Genomic DNA, 20,179 nt, shown 5'->3' with positions numbered 1-20,179 from the left:
TCGTTATGTATGCACTTGGAGCCTTGGAAAAAGACAAGGAGAGAAAATTTTGAGGGAAGCGCTTAAGAACCAAACATCATGTGTGCTGCTAAGTTCCAAAACTCCTGAGAAAGTGAGTATCCAGAAAACAGATTAGTGGCTGGTTTCACAGAATGCAACAGACTCCTCCTTGAGAAGCAAAGCCCTCCAGTCTAGAATTTTACAGATCCAGTGACGGTCTATGCATTAAGTAGGTTGGGCCCCTCTGACATCAATTAACCAACAACACAGCTCTCCCCATGCCCGCCGGCCAATCTGATCCAGGCAGTTCTTCAACTGATGATCTTCTCTCAGACGATTCTAGGCTGCGTCAAATCAAACAGCAGCACATGATGTGAAAGTAACAAGCGGACAGGGAAGGGGAGCGGCACCACGCTGCGGTGAGTGGCAGAGTGCCTTGGTGAGCCTCTTGCGTTCCATATGGAGAGGCTCTGTGTTCAAGTAAGTGTGTACTAGTCTCCAGAGCAATTACTGAAGGGCAAAGTGGAAGAGTAAACATAGAAGGCAAAAGGATTTTTTAAAAAGACACTAAATGCATATGTTCGGCAAAGGATATGCATTCAACTTATATTTTAAAAAGCCTTCTATGGGCCTAGAGGAATGCTCAGGAATACTTCCAAAGGATCTGAGTTCAGTTCCCAGTACCCGTATGACAGCTCACAATAGCTTTAACTCCAGTTCCATGGACCTTGATGCTCTTTTCTGATTTCTGCAGGTACCAGGCAGTCATATGGTACACATACATACATGTAGGCTAGTATAAGTGTTCCCTTGATTTAGTTGTTCTCAATTTATACATCAAAAACGTCAGTTTACCTCATAAGTACATCTAATTTTGTGTCAATCAAAACATCAATAAATTGAGAATGTTTTAAAACGCAAATGAGCCTGTGAGAATGGGCAGAAATCTTAGCTATTTCACAGAAGAAGATGTAAAGATTCTTGGTGTTATTACTCATCAGGGGTGTACAAAGGAAAACCTCAAACAGACACTGCAAAACACCCCCTAGAGTGGTTAAAATTAAAACGACAAATGTTGCTCACAGTCTTGCCATTCCTCTCCTCAGTGTTCACCCCAAAGAAATGAAAACACATGTCCGCCAAGCATCTTGCACAGGAATGCTCATTACAGCTTTATTCATAACAGCCCCAACTAAAAGCAGCGTGATGGCTCTCAGGGAAATGGACAAACAAACCGCAGCATCTTTCTGCAAGGCAATATGATTCGACAAAAGAGAGACGATGAAGTGCTGAAACAAGCAAGAAGCATGTCAGATGGGTAGGACCGTAAGAAACTAGGGGCCATGCTGCAGAACCCCGCTGTGTGAGCTTCAACAACAGGAAAATGAGCAAAGCTAATGCAGGTGGAGGTAAGCCAAGAAGGAGCTTGACTTTCAGGGGTGGTATTGGCTATGTCTTAATCAAAATGCACGTAGCTTTACAATGTAAGATTTATAAATTTTACTACAATTTCATTTAGGTACGTCAATTTTATATACACTAGTAACACACTCTCTCTCTCTCTCTCTCTCTCTCTCTCTCTCTCTCTCTCTCTCTCTCCATACACCTTCTTTTCTATCTCATTGACTGTGACTGTCCTCCAAAGCTACCAAAGACAGGGCAATACACACTGGGTGCCATAAAGTCAGCTCAGGTCCTGTCTCTGAACAAGACTTTTAGTTGTAGGTGGTGGTTATGCCCGAACCAATGAAAAAGGATTTCCCAAGTGAAAAAGAGTAACTGGCTTTGTGGTCAGCCCACCACCAGCTGCCATGTTGACAGGTGTCTGGCCAAGCCCAAGAGAGAAAAGACAGCCATTATTCAGCCAATCTACTTGCTGATTTGATACATCACTTAATATAGGATATATCACTTTCATAACACAAGCAGAGACATCTAAAATTATGAATCAACAAAGTGTTTATTGGGGGGGTGGATAAGAATCACATTTTGAGGTGACACACTCTGAGTTGAGAGGGTTTGGCTCACCAGTTTCTTCTCTAACCTTCTTAAAAGTGGTCCCTATACCCCGTGCACCAATTTCCTCTCATCAGATCGGGTACTTAGGTTCCTGTGGGATTCAGAAACTAGCAATAACTGAAATGACACATATTGTAATGCCTAAAAAATTATTATTCATCTAAAATGCAAAGCTTTTGGAAAGAATCAAAACAACCTTTGCTGACATGGTGAAAGACTCAGGCATCAGCACAGAGTATGGCAGGGACACATGTATATGATAAAGTGGATATATTCCTGCAGTTTTCAGAGAACAGTCATAGGACTGGGTAAAAAAAATAATATGAAACCTGATTATAAGGTAATACATATGTGTATGTAATATACATATAACATAAACTATATAATGTCTTCTCATAAATCCAATCCCTATGGCAGGCATTGTCTCAGTAATAGTTTTGTTTTGTTGTTCATTTTTTAAAGATAGGGTCTCTCGCTAACAGATCCCTGGCTGGCCTGGAATTCATTATGTAGACCGGGCTGGCCTCCCAAGTGCTGGAATGAAAGAGTGCGCCACCACACCTGGCAGAACAGCTTTTAAATGTAATGTTTAAAAACCTTGGTTTAATGAATAAAATAATTCCATCTTTAAAATAAGAGGATTATGAATGAGTAGGAAATATTAAATTCAAGCTAAGAACATAGGCCAAGAGGCTGCAGACATGGCTCAGCATTTAATGGCACGCAATGCTCTTGCAGAGGACCTAAGTTGGGTTTCCAGCACCCATACCAGTCAGCTCACAACTTCCTGTAACTCCAGCTCCAGGAGATCTGATGCCCTCCCTCTTTCAGCCACGCCAGGTATGTATACTCACCTCCGCGCACCCTCCCAGAGACATACAAGTATACACTTTAAAAACATTTTTAATTAATTTATTCAGATTACATCTCAATTGTTATCCCATCACTTGTATCCTCCTGTTCAAGCATACACGTTTTGAAAAAGAGCGTGAGCTAAATGTCTGACACATCTAGGTTCAAAGTGTAGCTCTGCCCTGAAGCTGTGTCAGTGATACGCATTTGTAGGGAGTAGCCCAGCTTCTCTGTATTCATGTCTTGATCTGAAAAGTGATAGAATTGGGAAATCTCACAAGGCTATTGTCAACATTCAACTCAAAAATATATATATATTACTAGCTGCAAGAAAATAATAATTTTTCAGTAAACGATTGCTCTTAGGGCATCCCATTTCAATCCTCAAAGACAAACGCCAAAGCACAATTTAATTAATGTGCAGGTTTGATCCAAAAGACAGCTTCTAAGTGACTGTACTTTTTACATCACACACACAGTAGGTTTCTAAGAGAAGACAGTCATTCTTTAGCCATATTATAAAAGTATCCAAGTTCTAGTTTTTTGTTGTTGTTGTTGTTCTTCGTTGCTGTGATAAAACACTTAGACCAAAATTAGCTTCGGAGTGGAAAGGGACCTAGATGCAAGAGAGGACACAAAATGGGAGGAGAAATGCTGCTTACTGGCTTGCTTCGGCTGCCTTTCTTATAGAGCCCTCACCCACCTCCAGAGCATCACCCGCAGTGGATGGAGTCCTGAAAATGCCCCACAGGATAGAGAGACTTCAACTGAAGTTCTCCCTTCCCAAGTGTGACAAGTTAGCAAGCAAGGGCAGCCATCAGACATTCTTTGTAACTTTTATAATTATCATTCCGTGGACATTAATGGAGTGTTTCTGATGCACTAAAAAGCCCCATTGATCACAGGATCTCCTCCATTTGAAGGAAGAGGCAAAGGCAGGTGGGAAGTGACTCATCCTGCCTGTGTCCCTTCTGAGGAAACACACATTCATGGGTCGTCTGGACTCCTGATGAGGTTGCTTGGTTTTCTTTCATAAACTACGGAGAAGAGCTGGGGCAGATGGCCAGAAGCTCTTTAAAAGTCCTGACACATTTCAATTGTTTTTGGAATAGTCCAGTTGTTGATCAGGTGACCCAGAGAACAGACTGAGACTCTGAGGTTGCAGACAGAGCTGTATAGGGAACAGCTTTCAGGACCGCGGAAGAGGGAGATGACATCATAATGCATGCCCTGCAGGACCGCCAGCTTTCCTGAGGGGAGCTCTGGGGCTGGGATGACTCTGAGGGCAGTCCTCCCCTGAAGCACGTGGGTCCAGTTCTGGGTATGGTGCTCCTGGGAAGGGGGCATGCTCTCCAGAAAGTCAGTGCTGACGGGATCAGCTGGGGGTAGTCCGATGCCTCAACACAACAGTCCTGAAGTGAGGAATTCCAGGTGGCTCAACACTGACCCCACCTCAGTCTCAGAAACCCTGACCCTCTGATGACTGCATTGCCACAGCTGTCTATTTACATAAAACCGCCTGTTTACATAAACACCAAGCTTCCCTAAAACACCATTTGCTTCTGGTTCTGTGAAGGTTTTTACTCTTTTGTCATCTCTGGAAGACCTGAGTTTCTATTCTCTAGTTTCAACTGCATTTTCCATGAACTAGTGCTCTTTAGAATGTATCTGAGACACAGTCCCGTATCTGAGGGGGGAAATGTTTCTATATCTGGGCAGAACCCTGGCCTTCCTCTGTCTGGATCAATATCTCTTCATTTGAGAGAGGGCTTCCTGAAGCTGAGAACCCATGATCTCAGACCTAGGATTTTAAACTAAAGCACTGTTTGTTGATACAGCTGAGAGTGATTTTGTATGGAGGGTGTGGAATTTACTGCCACTGTGGGCAAAATACACTGGTTTCTGCACTTGAGCTGAAATGTAACAAACCCATCTTTCCATATTCCTGAAGCCGGAGCCTGATGTGTGGCTTATGGAATGACTCCTCTGACAGTGGTTTCCTGGATTCTTGAGCAGAAGAAGGTCAGAACAGCCTGTCCATCGCTGGTATGCAAGGGTGGTGCCCAAGCTGGAAGGTACACAGTTGCTTTGTCCCAAAAAACAGCTCCTTTGGAATGACTGTGGTCAGATATTTGGGGGTATAGGGATAAAGCGAGGAAAACACACAGGATAAAGTGAGAGGGACAAGAGGGTTATTTATGAGAGAGAAAAAGAGACTATGGAGTTGTATTTGTTAGGTTTTGGCTAGGGGCTACCCAGACAGGCCTTCCTGCAGTAGCCTCCCCCTCCCCCCCCTCCACCCTCATCGCTAACTCTGTAATTTCCACAGTTATAGGGAAATGACAGGCACTCCACGAAGAGAGTCTATCTGTGAGTGGGTAACTTTTACTTCCCCCAAGGAAGTTTACTATAAACGATCAGGGCCTGTGGGGACCACATCCCATAGGATGGATGGACACCAGCCAAAGGGCCAAAGCTTTACTTCTTCCATTGCTGCCTAGGAATCAGAGGCAACCCAGATACGTTCTTCTTCTATGGGCTACTCATCAATGGTATGTCATGGCCCTCCCCTTCTCTCTGAAACTTGCAAGACAGAAGGCCACCGCCACCACCACCAGCACCAGCACCAGCACCACCAGCACCACCACCACCTTGCCTTGTGGGTCTGAGCTTTCCTTAAAACTCCTGACATGCTGCCTGCCATTTGTGGCATTAATAACTCTTCTGGGAAATCTCTTACCCCAAAGACTATCTGCTCCAGTGTCCCCCCGCCCCCCCGCCTTGAGTCCCAAACCTGCTACTTTTCAGTTTCTTTCTTCTTCTTTTGGCCAATAATAGCTAGATAAATTTTTAATTAAAATGAAAAGAAGTGTCATGGGCTGATTGCTTGCTTGTCACCAAAGATTCTGCTCCAGGTATAAGCTGTTCGGTGATGTAAGTGCTGGAGATGATATGGTACAGTTATGATGATGGTGGTGGTGATGATGATGATAATGTCAACAACCAAAACCACAACCAAGATAATAAATAGATCATGATTGCAGTGGCCATTTCAGGAATCTGGGAACTTTTCAAAATACTTCTCCAAAAGAAAAGTGACTATAAGTTTTTAATCTTTCCTGATAAGCTTTGAATAAATGAAAACTTGATGCTGAAGCAGCAGGTCTTATACCAAAAAAAAAAAAAAAACATAGTTGGAGTGACAAAATATTTCAAGTTACAGTTCAAGCTCCCTAAGAGCTATTGAATTTTGGTGCCACTGTTCATCTCAAAACTTTTCTGGTAAATGGGACACAGAGAGTGACATAAAAATCAGTCAATAAGGGGCTGAAGAGATGGCTCAGCAGTTAAGCCGGCATACTGCTTTTGTAGAGGACCCAATTTCAGGTCATCACCCATGTCTGGCAGCTCGCAACTGCCTGTAACCAAGGATCCAGTGCCCTCCTCAGGCCTCCATAGGCACCTGCACTCATGTGTACATACCCACACTTGGACACGCGCATATACGTGTAATTAAAAGTAAAATAAAATAAATATATACATACATATAAGCGGTTATGGTTTGTACTCTATAAGATGCAACACAAATTTAATGCCACACGTTGTACAGGGTGATGGATGTCTGTAGTTAGTTCTCTGAACCAAGACATACACCACTCAGATGCTTCTGTTCCCACTAACCTTTAGTGCATACCAGCTTTCTCGTCTAAATTCCAAGAGGAGATAGAAACATTAAATTTTATAGAAGTCTGGCATATAGTAAATTCAAGTTGCCTCTGTATTTTATGACCTTAAAACTTAACTTCCTTTGGATATCTCCATCAAAAATACATATTCGTTTTTAAAAATGTAACATTAATTTTTCTTATGGTGACTCTGGCAATATGTGATTTTATCGGACACCTGAACCATCTTTGAATTACCAAAGAATGGAGAGGGGCAGTATTTGTTGTTGTGACATACTTATTGACTTCACCTCTTTCCAATGTGGTCATCAATAGATATACTTGGTTTTTCTGTTATTTCATAGGTCCTACTGCTCGCTGCACAAGATAGGCAGGATTTCCCTGTAGCCACAGATCTCTTGGAAAAGGTAAATCCAAAGATGTAGGCAGGTGCTCCTTTAATTTCATCTTTCAGAAGGATCTTTCCTCTGCAGACTCTGACCATCACCTTTATCAGATTCATGGCTACATCTTCATTCACTGGTGGGTATGTGCCTTTTCCCACACTCTACATTGTTTCTCTGATTTATATATTCAATATTTCTCTCAGAATGAGTACTTACATGTTGACACAATTGAATGGATAATGCGGAAAGCTTCTCTCCCTTCTCCCTTCCCTATTTCCTTTGATTTGGAACTTTGAGAATCCTATTCTTTTTTAAGAATATTTTTATGTGTATGAGTATTTATCCTGCATGTATGTATGTGCACTGTGTGCATACCTGGTGCCTGCAGAGATCAGAAAATGGTGCTGGATCCCCCGGAACAGAAGTTACAGATGGTTGCAAGTCGCTGTGTGTATGCTGGACTGGACATGGGTTCTCATAAAACGCTCTTAACCCCCTTTTGGAAGACTCTTAGGGAGATCACAGTCCACACTGATGACGAATATGACAAAAAGACAAAGAGAAAAGTCTTCTCGCATGGATCCATCTAACACTAAACATCTAAATAGCAACATAAGGTAGATTATTTTTCTTCTGCTGGTAAAATGTCTCCCAGGCTTTCTCTTCCAAAAAAAATTGTCAAGTCAAAAGTGGGGTTTAATCCCAATCACACCTCTAGGTCTCACCTGTATTTTAAGTGAAATTGTGACAATAAGGGACAGTGTGGCTCCTCCAAACTGCTAAAAATTCAGACTAGTAATAAGTTATTACAAAAGGGTGTGTCCTCCCATATGGAATAGATTCCATAATAATTACATCTTTTCATTTTCAATACTTTCCTCAGAGAGAAAGAAAGATTATGGGATTCTGAAGTAATCTGAAAAATCCATTTATGTGACAGGATAATAAGTGACTGATCTTTCCGTCCCAGAGCTCTGCTCATTTTTGGTCGATGCCCTTGTCTTGTGTCTGAAGACTCCAGGGTGTCATCTGGAGACAGCCATCTGCATCTGATTTCTCGCTTAAGAAGAACTAGTCAGATCCAATGAGGGCATCATTGGAGACATTCCAGTTCTACATAATGTCCACGGAAAATGAGCATTGTGGAACTGCAAGCCTTTTCCTGCCTACGTGAAAGGCTCCCCTCCCTCCAGCTTTCCACCTTTTGAGATAGATCGGCTTCTATTCCCTTCTTCAGCACTCCCCCTGACTCCTGACGGTTAGAGTGAATGGGTCTGGCCTCTGCGGTCTCCTTTCCTGCATCTATAGGTCCTTCCTCTATGACTTTTGATCTTATATCTTTGTTTCTCCTTCTCCAGCAAACATTCCGAAAGATTTCTGAACCTCCAAATACACAGGGTACATGGAAAAACTGAAGCATATCAGTTTGATTCTCATACCCAAGTGCTTTGATATTCAAGAGCCCTAACAGATCTTCGTGGTCATTATATTAATGTCTGATTTTATTTTGTACCCATGCTGTAATGCAAGGCATTGAAGAAACCCAACATGGAAATTTGTGGTTTTGAGGGTTGTGAGTAGCTCAGAAGATTTTTCTATACACCTCTGGAAGCTAACACAAAGCTTCAGTCCCAAAGGAAAGCAATCTATAGCAGCTTGTTACAGTCCTATTCCAGGCTACAACAGAGCAGAGCTCATCTTCCTGTATTTCCTACAATGAAATCGCCCTGTATACGTTGAGCACATTCTTTCCACCAAGTCAATGCTTCAAGAATGAAGCAGACTCGAGTACAGCTAGGAGAATTCGCATGAAAGAAAAGTGTACCAGGAAAGATATTTGAAAAATTTATCAGAACATGAGTTCTAAAGAAACAGACACACACACACACACACACACACACACACACACACACACACACACTAAACAAACAAACTAACTAACTAAAAAGAACAAAAAAGCAACAACATCCAAAACACAGTATTGGAAGAGAAGCAGAGACGAGCCTGCCTCCACTTGCTCCAACATTCATGGGCCAATGACTTTTTTCCCCCCATAGAACTTTTCTCATACTAAATGGTTTGTATGCCTAAAACAAATAAAACAAAGCTTCTGTGCAATTGAGTTATGACAACTGTTAGCCCTGTGTGTGGCTGGCCCTATAATAATCCTCCAGATGTGACTCCTGAGTATACCAGAGCAGTTCACGCTCAAGCTACGTGAGCAGATCATGCACTCCTCTAGAGTTAGGATACCCTGGTTTCTCCTGTAACCGATCATGTTAGTGATGGAACATGCCTCACACAGCTTTAATTCTGCTCTCCAACTTCCATTGTTCAGTCCTTTGCATAAGAGTGACCAGGGAGATAAGTTAGTAGCAGAAAAGCTATTTGAAGACTCTTTTTCTCAATCATGTGTATCTACACTACTTTTCTAGGAAGGCTAAAGGGTGAAAGCTAAAGAATGGATCTATTCATTTAAAAAAAACAAAACAAAACTCTGTTTTGAAGTATTGATAATACTTTCATTAGGCAGCCCCAAGCAAAGACCCATGGCAAAAGTAGAAGAGATGTGAGATCATTTGTCACGCCCCAGCAGGGACTGCTTCTACACACACACACACAAAGAAATATAGCCATATTTCAGAGTCTGATGGGACCATGTGCAGAATTCCCCAGAGGAGGGCACTCCTATATTCAGGGCCGTGGGACAGTACTATCACTCTGAGGGAGATAGGTGTGACCTATCAGGTTCACAACCAGAAAGACCCCATCTCCTCAGCCCTCTCCTCCAACTTCATGTGCTCCCCAGCGCACTGGTCCCTGCCTTCACACCATATGCCTCGGCCAACACACTGTCAGATGGAACCCACAATGTAGGGCCATCTTCAACAACATCTTGTTCAGAGGGAAATGTAATATCCAATCACTATGATAAGGTTCTTATATTTTTCTGAAGTCCTAGAGAAGAAATGAAGACGATGCTTCACTTTGTTATTGATTATTTTTGTTACAATTATTTGCACTTCTAAAAGGAGAAATAGCCCTTCCACCTTATGAAACCTGGGCATAAAATAATGGTTGCAGCTTCCATCCAGGCAAATCTGTCTCTCAGGGAAGTAGAGAACACACAAGTCACCTTATGAATAGACCCATTGGAGAGCCTGTCCATGTCTGAAGAAATGAAATGAAGTGTCCCCAAAATGGGGGACTGCAGATGGACAACGGGATGAGTAACAGGAAAGGTCCTGACTGCTTTAGAATGCACTGACACAGACCACACAGACCCTCAGGGGGAAGTCAGGAGTTACGTCTAAGGGATAAAAACTTTACTTTTACTTTTCCAGTCACAAGACAATCTTCCTACTACGACGTAGCACAGGCTGTCTGCCACCTCGTGACAGGCCTTTTACCTCTTTCTCCTCAGTGCTGAATTACAAGCACGCTCCACCACAGCAGAAATCTGCTGCTGTTTGTTACTTCTGGGGGTTTTTTGATCATTTTTCTTTTTTTCACTTTTAATTAACTACAATAGAATAGGCTTCCCTGTGGAATTTCCATGCCTGTTTCACTTTGTGACAGATTCATCTCCCTCTCGTGGCTCCCCCATTCATTCCTCTACCTCTCTCCCCTTCTCCCCCCTTCTATCACGAGCACTCTCTACTTCCATGTGGCTCTTCTGTCTTCTCCACATTCTTTTCTCCAGTCACACACATACACACACACACACACACACACACACACACACACACACACACGGAGGGGGTAGAAAGAGGGAGAGAGTGGGAGAGAGATGGAGAGATAGAGAGAGAGACAGAAAGACCAGTGGCACTAAAAGAAGTAAGGTCTTTAAGTATTTCAAGAGCTTCAAGATCATACCAAAAGCTATCGAAGACCCTAAAATATGCTCAGTATAAACAGGCAATGACAATAGACTAAATAAACAAATAGCAAATTAGTCCTCATCCTTTCTAATGAAAGATATAAATTTAAACAATAAAATACTTCTTTTTCTCACAAAAGTTGGTAGTGACAGAGATAAAGAATACTGCCTTCGCCAGGCATGGGGGGTGCATCCCTTTAATCCCAGCACTCTGGGAGGAGGCAGAGGCAAGCGGAGTACTATGAGTTCAAGGCCAGCATGGTCTATAAATCGAGTCCAGGACAGCCAAGGTAACACAGAGAAAGCCTGTGTTGGGAAGGAAAAAATAAAAGAATACTGCCTTGCTGCAGGAAGATAGCAACTTTTTACTTCACTCCTGGTAAAAAACAAATATCATTATGGATTTCTGAGAGGTTAGAGTATGTACCCAATGCCTTTAAAAGATGCACATTTTTCATCAAATACTCCTCCAAGAAAGTTAGTGTGGCATAGTTTTCTAATATTTGTCACATGTTAATGTTAACAAAAACATTTATGTTGCAGAAATGGTAAAGCAAACAATTACCTAGATAGCAGAAAGGCACTAAAATAGAATAATAGCTATGTAGTAAACATGTCCATATTCTATGGCTGAGTAAACAAAAGGCACATTTTTTTGTTTTGTTTTTGTTGCTTTTCAAGACAGGGTTTCTCTGTGTAGCCTTGGCTGTACTGGACTCTCTTTGTAGACCAGGCTGGCCTTAAACTCAGAGCGATCTGCCTGCCTCTGCCTCCCAAGTGCTGCAATTAAAGGCGTGTGCTACCACACCCAGCCAAAGGCACATTTTAAAACATTTTCTTGATCTTGTGAAATCACCACACACACATACATACACACACACACACACACACACACACACACACACACACCCCTAACTAGACGGGCAAACTCTAAAATACTATCAATACTTGCCTTCAAGCAATGTAATTTCCAATTACTTTTAGTCTCTTAAGTTTTTATGTGTTATAAAAGCTAAATCTTTTATGTAGATTTAAAGTGACTCGATTCCTCTGAAGAAAATAAAATTAAAATAGGAAAAAAAATAAAGTAATTAAAAGGAAGCAAAACATTGTATCTATGTCTCTAAAAATATATGCCTCATAAAATTCTTACGTTTTTCTGCCCACATATTCGTGTTGGAAAGAGTTGCTGGCAACCTTTGATTTTAATTTAGTTCCTGGAAATCTGCACTGGACCAGCTGGGAAATGGACAAGTGTGTTTTAATGGATATTTGCTTTGTCTTATGAACCTCTGCCTAAATTGCTCATATTTAGCTATTGGAACGTTGCTGAGACGCACAGAGGGAGGTTTAGAATTTAACAATGTCAACAATATTTTTTAAAATCTCAAGTTTATTTTTCCCCAAGGAGATGACACATAAAAACTAAACTTTGGCAGCCCTGGGACATTTTCTATAACTAGACACATGTTACTGTCCTGAATGAAATAGATACTTAATTCATATTCCTTCCCAAACTGTAATAGCATCCAACCATTAAAGTACTTACAGCTAGCTTTCAGCCTTGGAAGTACCATAGACAAGTTAGAAAGGGCTATGGGGAGGTGATGCAGAGGCCCATAATGCCCACACACCCTCCCACTTGGAGATAAGCAAGGAGCATTCCCAAGAACAAAGTTCATAGAAAGCCATAAAATCTGGATGCACCACTTTATTTCTCAAAGTATCAACTCTGTATCTGAAAAAATAATTTTAAAAAACAGTCATGTCATCCCCAGGACCTGGTGTCACCAGCATCCTCCATTGGTTTCCTGAATCTCACGGTGACTCCTTCTATCTAACATGTACAGCTGCTGACAAAGGGAAAGGACACAAATGTTCCTTATGAAAGCCAAGATGTAGTGTAAATGACAGATGGGGGCATTTAAATTTCTCTTCTCTCAGAGGCCTGCCAGGCATCATCCTTCCAAAACATAACAGCTGTCAGAAAACTAACCATTCTCCCCCTCCACAGTGGTCACTGACAGCAGGTGAAGCACAAGCCATCTGATTTATTCAAATATGTACCAGGGGGAAATTCCATGCACCTTCCAGCATTCTCTTGGGGACTCTGGTCCTCCAGCTGTGGGTGAGTCCCCAGTGTCTTTCCTGCTCAACCCTCTCCACTCAGTATGCTTTCTCCCCTGCAGGCAATTTGCACTTCTGCAGAACAAACTGCAGGTTCTTTTGAAATGAAACTAAGAGCTTTTAAACTAAGAGTTTAATCTACCTCCACCCCAGAGTTGAGCTTTTGGTGAAAAAAAAAAAAAGTTCCTGGAGAGACAGTTTGGAGAGTTTCCTGTGTTGGAATGGTGCTGGCATCTACCCATGGCTAAGCAGCATCAAGATCCCTGCCCCCCCCCACAAAAAAAAAACCCATATCTCTATCACTTCAGGGAGTTTAACAAAACCTTCCTTGATCAATGAGTCTGAAACAAAATCCATTGGATTCTTACACGGGCTGAGGGAAAAATTGAAGAGACAGAGGAAAAGCATGCCCACACATTCCAAATGGCTACCATCAAAAATGACAGCCACCTTCTCTCAAGACCTGTACAAGATCAGATCAAGCATCTAAAATTCTGGCAGAAATGAGGGAGCAACAAATAATGCCCCTCCCCTAACTGAGAAGATATTGGCTGGTGGGAGAATTGTTCCTCTTTGGGGGGCATGGCCACCAGGGGGCTATTCATGCCCAAGTGGACGGTCCCACAATTATGCATATATGGTCAGCATTAAATGGACTTAGCTGGTTACTATGGTTACTACAAGTGAACAAGGGGAAGAGGAGGAGTATGAAATATGATGGTATAAAGCTGGGAGCTGGAGTGGAAAAGTGTGGGTGGCTGTGATCGTTTTCCATTGCACACATGTGTGAGATGCTTGAAGAACAAAATAAACCTACAGTCATTCTTATTCTATGTGCATCTTTCACCAACATTCTTCCAAAGACCTGAAGAGAATCAAAGTTTATCCATCTGGGTTCTTGCACCTGAATTTACATCTGGCAATATTTGAGCCCGGGGCACTGAAGGATGAACATGTGGAGAAAGCATGGGCCTCTGTGTTGTGTTTCTAGCGCTTGTGCGGGGGTGCCATCACTTACCAGCTGTGGTTTTTTCCTGGGGTTGCTCTAACACATTGTCACACACCAGGTGGCACAAGGCAGCTTAAGTTATTTTCTCATCATCCTGGAGGCCAGCTGTCTGAAATCAAGGTGTTGGTAGTGTTAGATTTTCTAATGTTCCCACCTCTCTTACAGTGTCTGTTAGTGGGCTGTTGCCTTTGGGCATTTCTTTTTTCTTTTATATGGTGTGTGTGTGTGTGTGTGTGTGTGTGTGTGTGTGTGTGTGTGTATTGTGTGTGTCCATTCATGCATGTGCTCACACACAGGTATGTATTTATGAATGTACATATGTGTGAATGTATGTATGAACGTACGTATGTATGCATGTATGTGGTATGTATGTATGTGGTATATATGTACATAAGCTACAAGGCACATGTGGAGATAAAAGGACAACTTCTAGAAGTTGTTTCTTTCCTTCTACTCTGTGAGTCTCAATGATAAAACTCAGGTCATCAGGTTTGGTGACATGAACCTTTATCTGCTGAGCTGTCTCATTAGCCTACCTTTGGCATGTCTGATCTCCCATCTCTCTGCTTCCATCTTCATGCCATATTAAAAGTGTGCATTAAATATTTCTCATGCTAGGAGACTTATCTATCACTTTTAAGACCCACCCTAACCACAGAAAGACCTCAAGATCTGAAGCTGAATCATGTCTACCAAAAGGCTATGCCTAAATAAGGTCACATTCCCAAGTGTCATAGAGCAGAGCTGGACCAGGTCTCCTAGGAACCACTGCTTAGCCCACTATATTCCAACTATGTGTCCTTGAGCAAGTTTATACCTTTATGTCTTAATTCTCTTTTATATAAAATGCAAATAATAGTATCCATTAAATAACATCATGTTTCAGGTAAATGTATAAAATGCTCAGCATAGACTTGGTAACAGTCAATATGGTTAGCGCTGATGTTATCAGTACTTTCGTTATTTCACTATTAAAAATCTACATTAAAGTCTACAACATGTAAATCCCTGCTCCCCTCAGTATCTTATACTCTAAAAACAAAACGGATGCCTGCTGACTTAAGAACTAAGTTTTGTAACTCGCAAAAATACTGTATGTTACTAAGAACATCTTTTCTTCTTTTTCTCCTTCTTATGTTTTATTGGCACATCTTAATTATACATAATAATAATCATTTTGTGGTATTTTAGTACATGTATACAGTCTATTTTGATCAGATTCACAAAATCCTGAGTATCATTAAGGACATATTTTCTGAGCCCTATTACATCATAGGGGACAGGCTACAAATTGATTCCTGGGGTTCTGGCGTGAGTACTGACTCCTCCTTCTCGTCAGAGCGGATCTGCTTCACCAGCAGTCTCTTCTAGAGCTTGCTCAAGAATGGAGGAAATAAAGTAAGATGCTGCTGGCCTGAGGGCACGTTCATCCTGAAGCCATCTGTGCTGACCAAATGAGGTAGCACTTTAATTTCTGCCTACGGCTTGAAAGTGGAATGTGGACTTGATAGGGAGAGTGGGTGGGGATAGGGAGGGTAAGAGAGAGCGGGAAGATGAGTGTGACCAGAATGTGTTTAATGTATTATGAAATAGTCAAAGTATAAATTAATTACTTGGTTTCTGGGGCCAGCTTATGAGACAGCTGAGGCACAGAGAGGCCAAACCATGTGTTTTCCTAGTCTTCCTGTTGGCTCTTGCTTTTCTACACTGACACATTGAAACATACAAAAACACAAATCAAAAGCCATATGTAAGATCCATTCACCCCATAAAGTTTGATACCACCAGTATAAGCCAGCAAATGTCACAGAAATGAGCCTGGACATCCAAAGAATCAAATACTAAGTTTTAATGAATAAACAGAGTTGACTAGAGGAGTGTGTTAGGAGCTCTGAAGGAAAGACACAGCAATAAAACCCGAGCACAGCAGAGCATCTTTCCAGTGTCCTGCTCCTGCTTCCTAACCATAGAGATAAAATCAGGAACTATTCTCTGTTGAATCCTTCTTAGTCCTTTATCTGCATATTTATCTACATCTCTCCACATCCAGGAGAAAGCAAAGATTTCACCGAGCCATTAAAAGGTATTCATCTCCAAATAATTTCCTTCTCATTTATAAGTGATTTCATATATTTAGTTAAAACAATCAGCTTTCACAGAGATGCGACCCTTAACAGGCATCAGTACACAGTTAATTTTATCCCAAACTTAAAAGATAAGTGTAAATGATCTAGAACTAAAAAAACAAAAACAAAAACAAAAGAACAAAACCAGCAATGATGGTCTCACGCTTAACAAAATAAGTAGCTTGGGCTGAGTAGAAGATATTTTGCTTTTATTCTTAAATAAACAAAAAAGAAACATACAAGACAACTACTTGGATTTTGAAAATTGGAAGTGAAAATATGTTAGGAAGTCTGATTTTAAATAAAAAAAAACAAACAAACAAAAAAGGATTTAAACACCTTAGATCCAGAGATGTAAAGAAAAGAGAAAACATAAGTCATTTCTTCAGATCTTTTATTTAAAAAGGTGTGGGGAGCATTTAGGGTGGATGGGTGAACAAGTGAGTTCAAGAGTCTAGGGTTTCGTGACTGTGTACAGAACGCAGGTGGCAAGAGAAGCCATTCCATGTGTGGACCAGTTTGGCTCCCCCTGTCGTCACTGCAGAAAGGGAACAACACTGTGACTACACTATTTGCTGAAATTATCCCAAAGCCAGAAAAATGGCTTTAGTGGTGAGATGGGACTCAGGAGATCATACAAATGGGTTTGTATTTTCTTCAGTGGAGAAAAAAATAATAGTGGAACTCAAATATGCCCACTAAGGAGAATGAAGCTTAAGCTAGTGACAGAGTAAGCAAAGGCACCGTGAAATGCAAGGGGAATGGCCTGCCAATACAAGTCACAGTCAGGAGGGAGCTTGTCGTGGCTGGTTTGTAGGCGGCAGAACCTTACGATATGTTCCCTTCCAAAAAGTTATTCTAGCTCTGCTGTCCAGTTGTCCAGTACTAATCATCTAGGAAATAAGAGAGAAACTTAGGCACCATTACAGCCCTCTACTTTGTATTCTCAGTCTCACTAGGGTCTTTCATTTCCGTCACTGGTACCAATATGTGTAGTGTATAGACAATTGTTCCTTGATGTTGGAGGAGGATAATTATAAATGACTTAACATTTTAGCATGTCCTCACAAAGGGTGAAAGCACATGAAATCATTAAATGCTTCACTATCAAAGATTTTAAATGTTCCAGAGCTCAGTAAAATTCCCGCATAAAACATAAGGCCCAGACTACTTGACAATGCCATGTAGGAAATGTGACGACAGCTTGCCTCTTTGTTCACACTGGGCACAGGCCTTTCAGTTTCAAGGACTCTTTTTTGGAAGAAAAGAGTGACAGAAAAGGCAACTTGGATAATGAATGGAAATAGCGTTAGACACTTTGAACAACCAAGCTGGGAAGATGCCAGGGTCTGACACTAACTAATCCCGTGATATAAGTCTTCCAAACATGATCCATGTACTGGCAAATTTCCCTAGTGTCCCAGACAAGCTTAAAAGTAAATCAGTGGTTGGCACCAGTATCTCTAAATGGCTTTCAGAGAGAGAGAGAGAGAGAGAGAGAGAGAGAGAGAGAGAGAGAGAGAGAGAGAGAGAGGAGAATATGTCCATTTGGGCATTTGGGCATCTTTTTTTTTTTTTTTAAAGAAAACATATTGTCCCTTAATTATTTCATTTGAAAATAAAATGGAAATAATGAGTTAAATGCTTGGGATTAGGGTAGAAATTCTGACTCCTGTAAACGTCCCATGTGTAGCTCATTTAATTCTGGAACATCTGCAGGGCAGCTGTTGCCCAGGTTCACAGTAACCTTTCATTACAAAGCACCACAGAATGAGGACCAGACACCCGGGGAAGGATGCTGTGCATGTGCGTGTGTGCAGTTCGCAGGAAATCTAACTGATAAAGCTTCATGGCAGATGACTTGAACCCACTAAAGTAATATGATTAGGAACACTCACCAGGGATACATTGGGAAACAGTTGAATTAATGAGTCAGAAGATAATTTTTGTCATATAGTTTGGGAAATAGAAATCTCATCACCCATCTTCAAAGACAGACAAAAATAAGTGATGCGATTCAAATATGCAGCCCCAGCCCGTGGAAAAGCCTGGACTCCCTGGAGACGCGCTCTGCTCCCCATGACGCAGGATTTCGGCTTCTGCTGTCTTTAGTCTTATCCTTTTTCTGGTGAAGATTTACCTCTTAAACCATACCATGTTTTCACTGCTGTGTTTCAAATGTGTTACCTCAGGGGGCCTAGGCTTTTAGAAAAGTCAGAGTTGCTCTTCAGCTATTTTCTAGGGACATTTTCTATGAGTTGTTATTTTATGATAACAGAATCTTACAGTTCGATAAATGTGAGAAATACCAAATCAGGCAGAGTTTCTTTGTATAAAACTCATCAGTGCCTTTAATTTTCCAATGCACAGTATGGTTCTAGAAGGATTATGTTTGCTCTGGTTGGGTGTTCCACAGGTTTAGAACAGGTTGTTTTCTTGTTTTGTTTTGTTTTGTTTTGTATTAATAACATGGAATTACCCAGCGTGCGCTCTTTGTCCCTACTACTCAAAATACTTGGCAGGTTTGAGCCAGCCTTCAATAGTAATAGGCCAACACATCATAGTGACTTCAGCAAGCATCCTTCCTCTTCAATCTACAGGACACTGATAACAAGATGAGGAGAAAAATTTCTCTCTTTTGAGGAATCCAATGTATTAACACCCAAGTTATTGCTGCCAATTGGAAACTTGTTCCTATTTTATTCCTGTGGGTATGGTTTTGAAATTACTATTTAACTTTTATTGAACTGCTACCACTTGGTATTATTAAAAAGTCAGAAAATGTCTTTATTATCAGCTGCGTCATGAAAGCCAGAGCATTTCTAAGCAAACGTCACCAAAATGAAAAGGAAAGTCGCGGATCTTCTACTACATACCTAGACTGTGAGTCAATGGTCTGTGCAGTGCCCCGAGTTTAACCAGGCAGAGGTGGAAATGCGTGAGACAAAGGGCAGCCAGACTACAGGCAGGAGCTTTCAGCTGGAAAGAAACAATCTTAAGTTAAAAGTTGTAAACCTTTCTTTGGCAGGGGGAAGTTACACACGTGAAAGGGTAACTGGGTCTGCTACTCTTAGCAAGGCAGAGATCTGGAAGTAAGGTCTTGAATGGCTAAAGAAACAATGAAGTTGGGGAAAATGTAGTCAAATAAATGGAAAGCAGAGACTATATTAAGGTGGAAAAAATAAAAAAAATTAAAAAACAACCTATAAGACCCAAAGGCCTATAAAAGGATTATTCTATAACTGGGGAACATGCCTAAGGCATGCATAATTTTATTACCATGTAGGCTGCTGTCCAATACCCAATACTCCTTATGTGTCTTAATAAATGTGCCCAAAGACAACATTTTAAGATACACAGAAAATACCAAAGCCCAGACATATGTCAATGCCAGTCCCTGTGCAGGCCAGCCTAAGGCAAGATGTGCTGGAACACCTGGTTGGTTGGCAGACATTCTTTGTCGGCAGCAGCTTGGGACCCAACAGGCATTTATTTCGGCCTCTCTGGTGCTTTCACACAGTGAAGAAGCAATCAAATTATACTGGCTTCATTTTCTGAAGCTTTGGTTTTGATCCACCTAAGAGGAAATGGTTGAGGGGAGAGATGGATGAGAGAAGTGAATAGGGATAATGTGTTTCGCAGCTTAAAATCAAATGTCATTGGAAAAACATCCAGAAAGCAATTCAGAGTAAAAGTATTTGCCTTCTGGCTACATAGGCAGTACCTTTTTTTATTGCAAAATGGAAATAAACAGTCCATCTCTTTCATACCATAAAAGGGCAGTCCACAAATAATCCAAATCCCAAAATAAAGGCATTGCCCAACACACTAACACATGATTCAGGAAGGTCTTGACTTCAGAGTTTCCTCAATGATCATGGCAATCGAGTGGGCAGGAGTTATGATTAAGTAGAATGTCGCAAGTAACCCAGAGCCTACACCAGAGAACATTTACAACTCTGCTCAGCTTCCATTCACTACGTTTATTCAGCCAACGTCCCCATCCCTCACAGTACTGAGATATTAAAACTCACATCCAGATTCAACGTTGTGGCAAAAAAAAAAAAAAAGTATTAACAGTAGGCAGTCAAACT

General features: G+C 41.3%; 2 long non-coding RNA genes across 2 annotated transcripts; one reads left to right on the top strand and one right to left on the bottom strand.

Moving 5' to 3' along the window:
* Nucleotides 1-1,283: 1,283 nt before the first annotated feature.
* On the top strand, nucleotides 1,284-5,087 carry LOC311594125. The gene is made up of 3 exons (XR_014777968.1): nucleotides 1,284-1,409; nucleotides 2,758-2,859; nucleotides 4,823-5,087. It is a non-coding gene; the product is annotated as an uncharacterized lncRNA (long non-coding RNA).
* An 8,874-nt stretch (nucleotides 5,088-13,961) lies between these two features.
* Nucleotides 13,962-19,645, bottom strand: LOC311594123. Its single transcript, XR_014777966.1, has 3 exons — nucleotides 19,521-19,645; nucleotides 18,962-19,064; nucleotides 13,962-14,068 (listed from the first exon to the last, which is right to left on the bottom strand). It is a non-coding gene; the product is annotated as an uncharacterized lncRNA (long non-coding RNA).
* Nucleotides 19,646-20,179: the final 534 nt, after the last annotated feature.

This window comes from Acomys minous, assembly GCF_964271855.1.
Source record: "Acomys minous genome assembly, chromosome: 3".
NCBI classification, from domain to species: Eukaryota; Metazoa; Chordata; class Mammalia; order Rodentia; family Muridae; genus Acomys; species Acomys minous.
This window is presented reverse-complemented; position numbering and strand designations above follow the sequence as displayed.